The 13,106-nt window shown below is 41.7% G+C and overlaps 1 protein-coding gene across 1 annotated transcript in view; it reads left to right on the top strand.

The window, feature by feature from the left end:
* LOC140387094 (uncharacterized) overlaps positions 1 to 13,106 on the top strand; it is a 571,970-nt gene that overhangs the window by 269,716 nt on the left and 289,148 nt on the right. The gene's annotated exons all lie outside the window — the stretch shown is intronic.

Below are 13,106 nucleotides of genomic sequence, written 5' to 3'. Positions count from 1 at the left end.
TAATATCACAAAATAGCTAACAGCCATTTTGTGTCTTTTCTGATATTAACAGCATTGTGTATACACTATCTATTTCTACACATTGCCTCTTCTAAACAGGCATCTAAGCCAATGAGTACCTCTTGTCTCATCAGATTAGTTAACCCACTCTGTCCCATGCAGAATGGATATTTAATGTTAGAACATAGAACATACAGCACAGAACTTTACAAGTAACTACAAGTGTCACAATATTTGCAGTAGCTTCAGGAATTTGAGACAGTTGAGTTATTGTAAACTAGCTAATTAACCAGGCAAATGCACGCCAAGATCGGGTTCAAACGCAACAGAATTAGGTACATAACCACGAGGAAAATAGATATGAAAAGGTTGTAATATATAAGAACTATTAACCCCTGAATAACACACGTGTTCAGCCCATACAGGAAAAGCTTTATACGGACAACATCTAACACATGGTGACGACCAGGACACTTTTCCACTTTTCCTTCAAATTTTTAGGTTAAACATTCAAGAAAGATTGGAACAACAGCAGCAGCTGTGGGGACTCGTGATGGCTCTTGAGATCTCAGAACAACTACAAGCACTTAAAAGAGCAGGAACATCACATTTCACAACGGACACAGGATGAACGTAGCTATATGAACTATGGTGCTTTATATCATTTTATTTTATTTATAACCATATATGTGATAATTGGGATGCTTGGAAAATTGACTGACTGCATGTAATAAGTGTGACACGAATATAGTTGATTGATTGTATGTAAATGAGAATACAAACTAATTCCGCCCCTTGAATCTGTATATTAACCCGTGTGAGCTTTAGCTTAAATGAGATAAGGCGCGGTCACAGGCTGTGGAGTCTCATAGGCCTTGTCTCCCAGAATTCTGACATAATAAACTGCTTTTTTTACTTATACTCAGGCCTGTGTGTGAATATTTTCACTCCTAACAGCATTGTCCATTTCCTTTGTAAACACAGAGACAAAATAATCATTTAAAATCCTTCCCATAGCCTCTGCATCTACACACAAGTTCCCTTCTTCATCTCTCACTTTTTAATTTAACTAATCTTTTTGCATTAATATATTGGTAAAACATCTTTGGGTTTTCGTTAACTTTACTTACTAATCTTTTTTTCATGCCCTATCTTTGATTTCCTTCTGCCCTTTTTGACTTTGTCCCACTTTCTCTATTCGTCTAGGCTATCTTCAGTGCTTAGTTCTTTGAGCCTATCATTTGCTTTCTTTTCCTGTTTGATCTTCCCCTATATTCCTCTAGAAAACCAGACAGATCTGGGAGTACCACTCTTATTTTTGGACAGGACATGTCCACTTTGCACATTTAGTGTCTCTCCTATTAGTGCTTCCCACTGGTTTTCCATTGATTAATCCACTGGCAATGCCAAAATTTGTACTCCTGCTTTCGCTCTGTCCTTTCCCATGGTAATGCTGAATCTAACTAAATTGTGATCACTATCCCCGATATGGTCACCAACAGTCACTTCACTCACCTGGTGACACGGTGACACAGTGGTTAGCACTGCTGCCTCACAGCGTCAGGGTCCCAGGTTCAATTCCGCTTGGGTCACTGTCTGTGCGGAGTCTGCACGTTCTCCCCGTGTCTGCGTGGGTTTCCTCCGGGTGCTCCAGTTTCCTCCCACAAGTCCCGAAAGAAATGCTGTTCGGTGAATTGGACACTCTAAATCCTCCCTCAGGGTACCTGAACAGGCGCCGGAGTGTGGCGACTAGGGAGGTTTTCACAATAACTTAATTGCAGTGTTAATGTAAGCCTACTTGTGACACTAATCAAGATTATTGTTATAATTTGATTAATATCCAAAACATTTTGACCTCACTTCAGATATACTACTGAACAGCCTCAGCTCTCGGTGGTAGGAAATTCACCAACCTGCGAGGCGACACGGTGGTGCAGTGGTTAGCACTGCTGTCTCACAGTGCTGAGGACCCAGGTTCAAACCCTGCTCGGGTCACTGTTCATGTAGAGTTTTCACATTCTCCCTGTGTCTGTGTGGGTTGGCCGCGCTAAATTGCCCTTAATTGGAAAGATAATGAATTATGTACTTTAAATTAAACAAAAAGAAAGATCCACCACCCTGTGAGTGAAGAAATTCTCCTCACCTGAGTCCTAATTGGCCGTGCCTTGTGCTCCTTGTGCTGAGACGGTGACCCCTCATTCCTCCAGCCCGGGGGGAACCTTTTCTTCATATCTCACCCATAATGTGCTGAGGAGCATTCCTGCCAGATGAAAATCTCCCAGGGAGAATGAATCTTAGACTAAGGGGCGATGGGGAGCGCGGAAACGAGTGTGTTCACTCTTCAGGCAGCTCAATCCCCCAAAGAGATAGTTATGTTCGTTGGTTTGGAAGTACTCCTGGAGTTGGGAGTGCCAGCAATGCTCGGCATGCCCCATTCAGAGTTCCACCGAGATTGTTAGAGTAGATCTTTTCCCTAGTAGCTCGTTTGCCTAGTAGCCTCAAGATATTGCAAGAATACAATACGAAGTTAAGAAGTCCACACTGTGCTCATCTGTAGTCATAAGCGACAAACTACCTGCTCAATTTCTTACATTTCCAGCTGAGGGTAATATGTATACTGCATCACTCTAAACCACTCCTCGGGACTGAGCCTTATACCCACCTCTATAGTGTAGCCATCTGGGATGGCCACGTCCCGATTACAAAATGGACACTTGCAAAGAATGCAGGGAAAATTGGACAATACTAAGAAACGAGCAGGTGCAAGGTCTGTCTGTTGATTAGAACCTTAAGCCCTCAGACAGGACAGAAACTGCTAAGCAATCTACATACTAATGAGCCATCTCCGGGGACAAAACGGAAACATTTAGATAAACAATGTTAAGGAGACTCCCCGGCGCCAGAAGAGACTAAAACAAAGCAGACCAACGGTCACCTAGGACACGCCCAGCAATCAGGGAACCACCTCTCTATTGGAGGAAGATCGATAAGAATGATTGGGAAAGACCCAATTAATTGCGGCCAAGTTCAAGGGCCGCCCAAAAGCGCGCGAAGCCCTTTTTAGTATAAAAGGTATCCCCCAAGGGAGAATCTTTCTCCTTTGGCTTTGGCTCTCAGCGAAGAGAGAGACTTGCCTAGCAGCTGCATCAGACCAAGTAAGTACCAAGTCAACGCACGCTACGAGATAGACGCTCCTCGTTTCTATCCTGTAAACAGCTCAACCCAGCAGCCTCAGAACCGAGCAACGGCCATTGTTCCTCTGACTGAGTGGGCACCCGAAGCTAAGTATAGGCTTCAGTAATAGTGGTAGTATAGTTTGTAGAGTTTATGCATGAGTAGATCTGACTGTGTGTAAATAAATGAGCATTGCTTTTGAATTTACTAACTGGTGTATCGAGTCATTGATCAGTATTCGGTTCTGAACCTTGTGGCGGTGTCGAAAGATTCCTGGCGACCCTTGAGCAAACGGAATTAAACAGAGCCAAATTAAGAAACACAGCTAAAGTTAGCAACAATGGGTGTCCTTTTTGTTCCTTGGTGCATCATTAACAAAACTTTAAAAGGTATTGTTTACTCCACCCCCACTCACCGCCTTTGTGATTGATAATTCTCTGAATTCTGGTGACAGGCAAATCAAGTTTCTGTTTGGGAGTGTTGCTCTTTTAACCTTAGTCTATTTGCTCTGTTTAGGTCACCTTTGCTCATGAGTCGGCAGGTATCTTTATGATACCACCACGTGGTTCAAGTTCAGGTTATGATTAATAACACAGCACACCGCTTAGTAAGGATTAAAACAACGGTCATTTATTATATACAACAAGCAATATTAATACCCTAATACTACTTTCTATATAACAAACCTATCACTACTGGCCAATACTTAACTTAGGAAGAGCCCACCACGTCAGGGAAATGAATGGCTTGTCCAATCAAATCTGGCACGCGGGATTCAAAAGGCTGCTACAGGTCGGTGGCTAGGTGTCTCTACCGGATAGCGATCGCTGGATTCAAACTTACTCTTGCCGGTGACTGGTCTTGCGAAGGTCTCGAGCAGGCGAAGATGAGAGAGAGAGAGATCTGACTTGGACCCTCACTTTTATAGGGCCTATGGGCTTCCCGCCTCCCGGGGCGGCCCTTGACCCTGAGTCCCAAGTGATTGGATTCTGTCCCCTGTCTCTGGGGTTGATGTGTCCAATGGTGAGGCGATTCCTCGATCGGGGGGTGGTCGCTCACCTGTCTTTGTTTCGGCCATTGCAGGCGCCGACAGGTCTGGCCCGGTATTCAATTGCTAATATGTTGCAATTGTTCCCGGGGATAGCCGATTTAACTGTGGATGACTGAGTAGATTAGGTGTAAACAGTCCTGAATGCAACTGCGGATACCTGGGTTGATGGGCTGTTGATAGCCCTGAGTATCGATCTGGGCTACGTTCCCAGAGCTGAATATGCAAACCTGTCTGCAGCTGCCTGCTTGTGTCTTCTATCTGCTTTTCCCAGCAGTCTTTCGGGTTAGCCGTTTTAAACTGGGTTTTGGCCAGATTATTCGGAACGCAGCCATTTTACATGGCTACAGGAGCATGGTTGACTGGGCATTTTTCCAAAGCTGTAAGTAAAGTAAAGTCACCAGAGGGAGAGTTTACTGGTGGTGATGCTACCCCAGGATCAGCACACCACAGACAGTTGCAAGGTTGAGAAGGCGGGGCCTTCATGAATAACCTCAGAAGATACGGGAATTGAATCTGCTCTGTTGACCTAGTTCGGTATCACAAACCAGTTGTCCAGCCGACTGATCTAAATCAATCTGATATCCTCACTGAATCACAGAATTATCGCAGGGCAGAAGGAGGCCATTTGGCCTTTTGTGTTTTCACTGGTTTTCAAAATGAGCGTCATAACTTAATGCCATTTCCCTGCCTTTTCCCAGTAGCCCTACACACTGTTTCGATTCTATTCAAGTAATCATCACCTAATGCCATCTTGCATGCCTCACTTGAATTTACCTCCACCATGTTATGTTTCTACTCCTGGTAGCATGTTATATTACCATGGTAATATGTTGTATTCTTTGTCCTTTCTTCCAGAATGATCCGATGCAGTGTTGACAAAGAATATACAATCAAACAATTGAAACAAATCTAATTCATTATTACACTCTACTGGGCTACAGATAATAATTAAGTGATATTGAATCTGTCCTACAGTACTCAGTAATCTAGTCACTAACTACACTATGATCTAACCTCGTGCTAACTCTAGTCTTATGTTTTCACCATGCTTTCTCCTTATGCTACTCCCAGAATTCCCTCAGAGTCTGACTTAAATACAGAGAAGTAGTAACGCCCTCTAGTGTTTGATTTACACAGATTTAATTATTAACCCTTCACTAACCTGACTATATGCATATCATTACTTTCCCTTTTTTTTTAAAGACATTTATTTTCTATTATCAAAGGAAAAATTGTATAATATCGGTACACAATACAAGATATGTATATGAATTTAACATGCAAGTGAAAAAAATTAATAATTAAATAGTCCAACAGGTATGATTCACAAATTGAGTCTGTCCGGCTTCCTTTTATTCCAGGTCCTTTACTACAAAGAGGAGAGTCAGAAGTTTTTAAACGTCTTCTGTGAATCTTTAATAACCTTAGAAGATGTCACCGTATTGTTAAAGAGACTTTCACGTAGTTGTAGATCTGTAAAAATCTTGTTAGATGGTTTGATTTTCAAAAGTGCTCGATTACGTCGAACAATTGAACCTTCATTCTTTTGAATGATATAGGAGCGTGGTGCTGTTTGACTAATAACTTTGGCAATAACAGACCAATCCTCCATCAGGAATTCGAACGCTGACTTGATCCCCTGGATTCAGTGTTTCCAGTGTAGTTGCATGTTGTATTGTACATCTTGTTGACGTTGCATCTTTTTGATTACGGGTAGATGATCTGGATCAGGTAGTCTAATGGATGGTAGAGTTCTTAACTCCCTGTTCATCAACAATTGTGCTGGTGATAAACCCCTGGCAAGTGGAGTTGCTCTGTAATTGAGTAAAGCAAGGTTCATCATGTCAGCATGAGAAGCAAAGAATTTATGTAGAAGTTGCTTCATTATGTGAACCCCTTTCTCTACTTTCCCATTTGATAGTGGATAGTGCAGACTTGATGTGATGTGAGCAGAATTATATTCTTTGGTGAATTCAGCCCATTCATGGCTGTCAAAGCACGGTCCGTTATCAGACATGACAGTGTTCGGAATACCATGTCTTGCAAAGATTTCTTTTGTAGCCTTCATAACAGATTGAGAAATTAAGTCTGACAACTTTATGACTTCAGGATAATGTGAAAAGTAGTTTATGATGAACACGTAATCACGACCGTTGAAATGAAACAAACCCAATTCCTACTTTTGACCATGGAGTTTTCTCCAATGCATGCGATAGAAGTTTTTCTTTGCATTATACAGGTTGGTATTTTTGCCATGTTTCACACTTGAGTATCAGATTTGTGATGTCTCGGTTGCTACCTGGCCAATAAACAGTTTGTCTTGCTCTACTCTGGCCTTGCATCTGTTTCAGAATCATGGGTCTAAGTGACAAAGGAATCACTATGGATAAAGTCGAAGTAACAATCCATCAACGATTGTTAGTTCAGCTTGTTTGTTTCTATACTTGGAGCAATGTCCTTTTGGCCAACCATTGTTTCGATGGTCTATGACACAAAGTAACATTGAATCTTTCTTGGTTTCGTCACGGATGAGTTTCAGTTTGTCGTCTAATGCAGGTAAGGTTTCAGCTCAAAGCTGCATTCGAGCTTCTATGTGCTGAATAAATTCAGGTGGTTATTCTTCTGAATGAACAGAACGTGATAACACGTCAGCAATTATCAATTCCTTGCCTGGAGTATATACCAATTATCAATTCCTTTCCTGGAGTATATATTAGTCGAAAGTCGTATCTACGTTGCTTCATCAGGCCACGCTGTAACCTTCAAATCCTTGTGAATGATGTGAACAAGTGGTCTGTGATCAGTCTTGACTGTAAATGTAGGAAGACCATATACATAATTGTGAAACTTGAGAATTCCTGTTAATAAATCTAACCATTCTTTTTCTATTTGGGCATACTGTTGTTCAGTAGGTGTCATTGCTCTTGAAGCATAGGCAACTGGTAATCATAAAGAATTGTCATTTCTCTGTAGAAGAACTGCTCCAATTACACTTTGACTTGCATCCGTTGAGATTTTTGTTTCCCTGTCGGGGTCAAATAAAGAAAGAAGAGGTGCAGTAGTCAGCTGTGACTTCAGATCAATCCATTCTTTTTGATGAGTGTCAGTCTTTTGATGGGATGTCACAAAGAAATAGTTCTGGATGAGAGGCTAGCAATGAACTTTGCCAGAAAATTCATGACACCTAAGAATCTCAACACAGCTTTCTTGTCCTCTGGGACTTTCATTTTCTGAGTGGCAGCAATCTTGCCATTGTCAGGTTGCACATCATGTTCTGAAATGTGATCTCCAAGGAACTTCAGAGTTGAATTGAGATACTGAAACTACATTTGGCTCTATTCAGTTTCAAATCAAATTTATGTACTCGTTGGAATACTTGGAACAGTCTTGCATTGTGTTCTTCTCTTGTAGATGACCAGACAATTATATAATTCACATACACTCGTACACCTTCAAATCTGTTCCATCACTCGATGAAAAATCTCTGATGCGGAGATATTTCCAAATGGTATTCTGTTGAAACAGTATCTACCAAACGGTGTTGAACGTACACAACGTATTGCTTGTGTCATCTAACTGCATTTGCCAAAATCCTCTGGAGGGATCCAGTTTGGATTTTTTTTTTAGCATTCGCCATTTCACTGGTGTTTTCTTCACTCTTGGGTAAAGGATAGTGCTCTCTCTCAATATTTTTATTGAGATCTTTAGGATCGATGCATATCCTTAATTAACCAGAAGGTTTCTTTACACACACCATTGAACTGACCCAGTCAGTGCTGTTATTTTGGATATTATGCCAAGAATTTGCATACGTGCAAGCTTATGCTTCAACCTCTCCCGAAGCGGTGCAGGAACTCTTCTCAGCAGGTGTACCACTGGTTTGGCATCTGGCTATAACTGAATTTTATATTGATACGGAAGAATAGCCATGCCTTCAAAGATGTGCGGAGAGCAATCAGGGATTCCTTGTATGTTGTCTTGAATAGTTGGATGAGATGAACTCGCACTATAAATTCTCTGAATTAGGTGAAGATCCCTTCAGGCTTGCGCACCTCAGAGTGAAGATCTGTTTGAATCAACAATCTCAAATCTTAGAGATATGGCAGTGTTGTGATTCGTAACCAATAAATAGCAAGATCCCAATGAGATGATGGCACTTTCATCATAGTCACGCAATTGACAATTTGATTTCAGGAATTTGCTTCAGTTGCGAAAGGTCATGCCTGTTCAGCAAGTTTGCAGAAGCTCCTGTGTCAAGTTTAAAATTGATTTCTGAACCATTAACTTGAAGTACTGTGTTCCATTCCAATTCCGTGTTGAAAGAATGAACTACATTAAGAGGAGATGAAACATCTGTGGTATCATCGCATTATTCAATAATGCCTATGAAGAAGGAATTTTCTCAGCAGTAAGCATCAAGATCATTGGAAAATATTCCTTTCTGAAAAGCTTCTTCTGTTGTGTCTACACTTCTTACATTCAGATGCTGTTTATTTAAAGTCACAAATTTCAATTTAAGAGTGGATCTGCACTGTGCAGCAAAGTGGTTGTGTTTGCCACATTGTGAGCAAATATTTCCTCATGCTGGATATTTTTTGTGTGGGTAGGCGTGTCCACATGTGATGACGTTCACGTCATCATGCGTACAATTTCTTCACGCATGCGCACATCGGTCTTCTTCCGTCTCGCATCTGTTTGCGAAGTGAGCACGTGTAGGCCTAGAATGCAAGTGCATAAGATGGCTGCCATCCAAAACGCACATCTTTCTGAGCTGCACCACAGCTCCAATGCATTCTACTTCGAGGCTTATTTTCACGTCCTTTTTCCTCTGCAGAATCTCAATATATTGACTTTTGCGGAATCGATGCATACGACACATTTCAATAGCGTTTTCAAGCCGGAAATCTTTCTGTCTCAGCAAATGTTCCCTGAGCTTATCATCTATTATCCCAAATACAATTTGATCTCTGATCATTGAATCAGTTAAAACCGGGAAATTACATGTTTGAACTAAGAGTTTGAAATCAGTCACAAAGTAATCAATCAATTCCCCATTATTTTGCATCCTTCGTTTGAAGACAAAACGCCCAAATCATCGAGTTTAGAGTGCAGAAGGAGGCCATTGTTTCATTAATCTGTATCTTGCAGTGAAGATCAAATTTTACTCTGACTATATCATACTTAGAATTATCTTAGTCCGTAGCAAATTGAAATGAGGTTCTATGGCTTGTGGACCAGCCATCGGTAGAAATAAAGCTAATTACTGATCATTACTCACATCAGTTAAATCAGAAGCCAACAGATATAACTTAAACTGTTGTTTGAACACTCATCAGTTAACGTCCAGTTTACCGGTGATCCAGAATTGTCGTGGAGCGTGAGCTTTCTCCATGAGTCCTGGATTCTTCAATGTCTCGCAGTAACAGGTGTGTTCTTCAAAATTCGAGTTACGTGTTAGTTTTTTGTTGACTCGATTCTTACTAAACTATCTGTATAGCTTCAGCTGTCATCTGGTGCCATGTTATGTTTCTACTCCTGGTAGCATGTAAGATGACCATGATTGGTAATATGTTGTATTCTTTGTTCCTTCTTCCAGAATGATCCGATGCAGTGTTGACAATGAATATACAATCAAACGACTGAAACAAAACTAATTCATTATTACACTACTAATTAAATGAAGTTTGCACACTCTACTGAGCTACAGATAATAATTAAGTGATATTGAATCTGTCCTATAGTACTCAATAATCTATCTCATCACTAATTACATTATGATCTACCCTTGTGTTCACTCTATCTACTCTAATCTTCTTCTTATGCTTTCACCATGCTTTCTCCTCATGCTACTCCTAGAATTCCCTCAGAGTCTGACAAATACAGAGAAGTAGTAACGCCCTCTAGTTTTTGATTTACACAGATGTAATTATTAACCCTTCACTAACCTGACTATAAACATATCATTATACCCCACACTCCAGGCAGAGCATTGCAGACCTGAAACACTCCTTGTGAAAAGCTTTTCACATGACATTTACTTCTTTTGCCAATCACTTTACATCTGTGCCCTCTAGTTCTTGAGTGGGAGCAGTGTCTCCCTATCTACTCTCTCCAACCCTCCTTGTGATTTGCAACATCAGATCTCCTCTTAGCCTTCTTCTCACCAAGAAGAGCAGTCCCAACTTCTCTAATATATCCTCATAACTGAGTTTCTCATCCCTGGAACCATTCTTGTAAACTTCTTCTGCACTCTCTTCAATACGTTCACTATCCTTCCAATAGTGTGGCAACCAGAACTGTACACAATATTCCACCTGAGGTCGAACTAGTGTTTTGGATATGTTCAGCATAACCTCCTTGCTTTCGTACTCTACTCTACGTCCCTGTTAATGATGCACAGAATACCGTATACTTTAGTAATGGCTGTCTCCACCTGTCCTGCCACTTTCAATGATCTCTTCACGTGTACACCCAGGTCCCTCTGCTCCTGCACATCCTTAAGAATGTTAACCTTTTTTTATATTGTCTCTCCATGTTCTTCCCACCAAAATGCATCAGCTCATGTTCTCTGCTATTCAGTTAACAATATATCAGGCTGACAACACAGGTTTAATCCTTAGATTGGGAACCAGTCAGACACATTATGGCTCTGCCTCACAGGCTTAATTCTTTGAGTCAACCTGTTCCGTGTTAATCTGCTGTTGTAAGAACATACTCAGTCCCTCAAACTGCAGTCCGCCAGCGATTTCCTTGTAGTTCAACTAACTCTCACCCCCACAGCTGCACACTCAGACCATAAAGTAATTCTTAATTTAACTCTCTTTAGGATTAATTTCACCGTTCAAAAAAAAACACTCATAAACTTTAGTTTCCCACTGGACAGGACCTCACTCCTCCTTTTTCTCACCATTGTTGTTCACAATTCCTTTCGTTTCTTCGGTTCCGGAGTTCAAACTGCGTAGATTTGAAGCATGGGTCGAGTCAGATCGCTCCGTTTAGGAAGAAGCAAGCAGACTTCAATAAATGCAATTTTCACTTGGAGTGCACGGATATATTGCTGTTCCATTGTTGAAAATTTAGAAAGCTGGCATGAAAGAGAGGATTGGATAATAACAAATTAATCGAATTTAATTTAAATTAAGTAAATTAACTATTCACACGGAAGTGAGATTGATTGGACAGCTCCATTAAATAATGCACTCAATTACCCATTTCTGCGTTGCGTCACTGGTCCATGGCCAATTGTATTGTTAGAATGGGATTTTTATTGGACCCGGTTCCATTGGTCCAAACTGAGTATGTTTTCAAGCAAAACGCCCACAGCGATGCCAGCAGTTCCACCTCTCCAAGCGCAGGCGGCTCCTAATCCGTCTCTGTGGCGATCAACAAGAATTTGTCGCCCACCACAAAGACTAAATCTATAGACTGAGCTTTTGTACATTTTTGTGACTTCACCAATTGTAATTGTAACTGTAAATATCGTTTTGTTTGCCATGTATCTGCACTATCGCAACCTTCCTATGTATATACATTCGTTTGTACATCTTTCTGTATATAGTCAGGCACATATATATATTTATATATATATATATTTATAAGCATCCGCACCTTAGTATTTATTTTAATTTTAAAAAAAGGGGGGAGATGTCATAATAGCCACTCATGTATATAATGAAGTGCAGACAGGCAGTGATTGACACACAGGATGACCGGTAAGCACACAGCACAGTGCAGCCAATCACCAGACAGGACACTACCACTATAAAGCCAGAGGGCACTAGGTTTCCCGCTCTCTCTGGACCCAGCCACTGAGACAGTCAGAGTCCACGAGTGTTATAACCTGCCTACTTACCATTGGCTGGGGACTAATGACTATCCCACAATCCTGTGGGAGTATGAGCTTCCCCAATGAGAGGGGCGGAGAAACCACTAGTAAACTCCTAGTATAAATAAGCTGGCCAGTTCAGGAACCAGGAGGAAGGAGTATGTAGCAAGGGAAGTTACTGCTACTGTTATGTATATATGTTATAGTAAATAAATGTTATTACTTTGTATCCTTAAAACTCGTGCTGGATTCTTCGTGGCCCTTACAAAACTGGCGACGAAGGTAAAAGTGAATAGCTGTCTACACTGCTGAAGCCACCTCCCTGGATTTTTGTTGGATACAGGTTGGAAGTTGTTTTCTATTATACCATGCCTCTGTACGGACGTTTGGATGTTTTTGATGCTGCGCTGGAAAGCTGGAACCAGTACACACAACGGATGCGTTACTATTTCCGGGCAAACAATATCACCGAAAACGAGCGCCAGGTGGTCATATTGCTCACCGCCTGTGGCCCGCATACGTTTGGGGTGATTAGGAGCCTTACGTACCCAGCTGCGCCGGACACCAAAACGTTTGATGAACTTGTGAATATAGTGGGGCAACACTTTAACCCAACCCCGTCCACGATAGTCCAGCGTTACCGGTTTAATACCGCTGAGGGGACCCCTGGAGAATCCCTTGCTGACTTTCTATCCAGGCTACGCAGGATTGCGGAGTACTGTGACTATGGTGAGACCTTGTCAGAAATGTTACGCGACCGTTTGGTTTGCGGTATTAACAATGCAGCCACCCAGAGAAAGTTGTTAGCAGAGCCAACATTGACTTTTCAACAGGCCATTCAAATAGTCTTGTCCCGAGAGAGCGCAGAGCGAGGAGTACAGGAGATACAGGGAATGGAAGTGCATGCCTTGGGGCGCAACCCTTTCCGTCCAAAAACGTCCCCCCGCACTCCTGCGGTACCTTGGGCGAGGCAACGTCCGGACCGACGCCAGTGGCCATCGGACATTCCTCCCCGAAGGCAGCCTTCTCCAGAGCCAATGGATGAGGAGCCATGTC

The sequence above is a fragment of the Scyliorhinus torazame genome, chromosome 12 (assembly GCF_047496885.1).
Source record: "Scyliorhinus torazame isolate Kashiwa2021f chromosome 12, sScyTor2.1, whole genome shotgun sequence".
Taxonomy (NCBI): Eukaryota; Metazoa; Chordata; class Chondrichthyes; order Carcharhiniformes; family Scyliorhinidae; genus Scyliorhinus; species Scyliorhinus torazame.
Note: the sequence above shows the minus strand (reverse complement) of the source record. Positions and strands in the feature narration are given on the sequence as shown.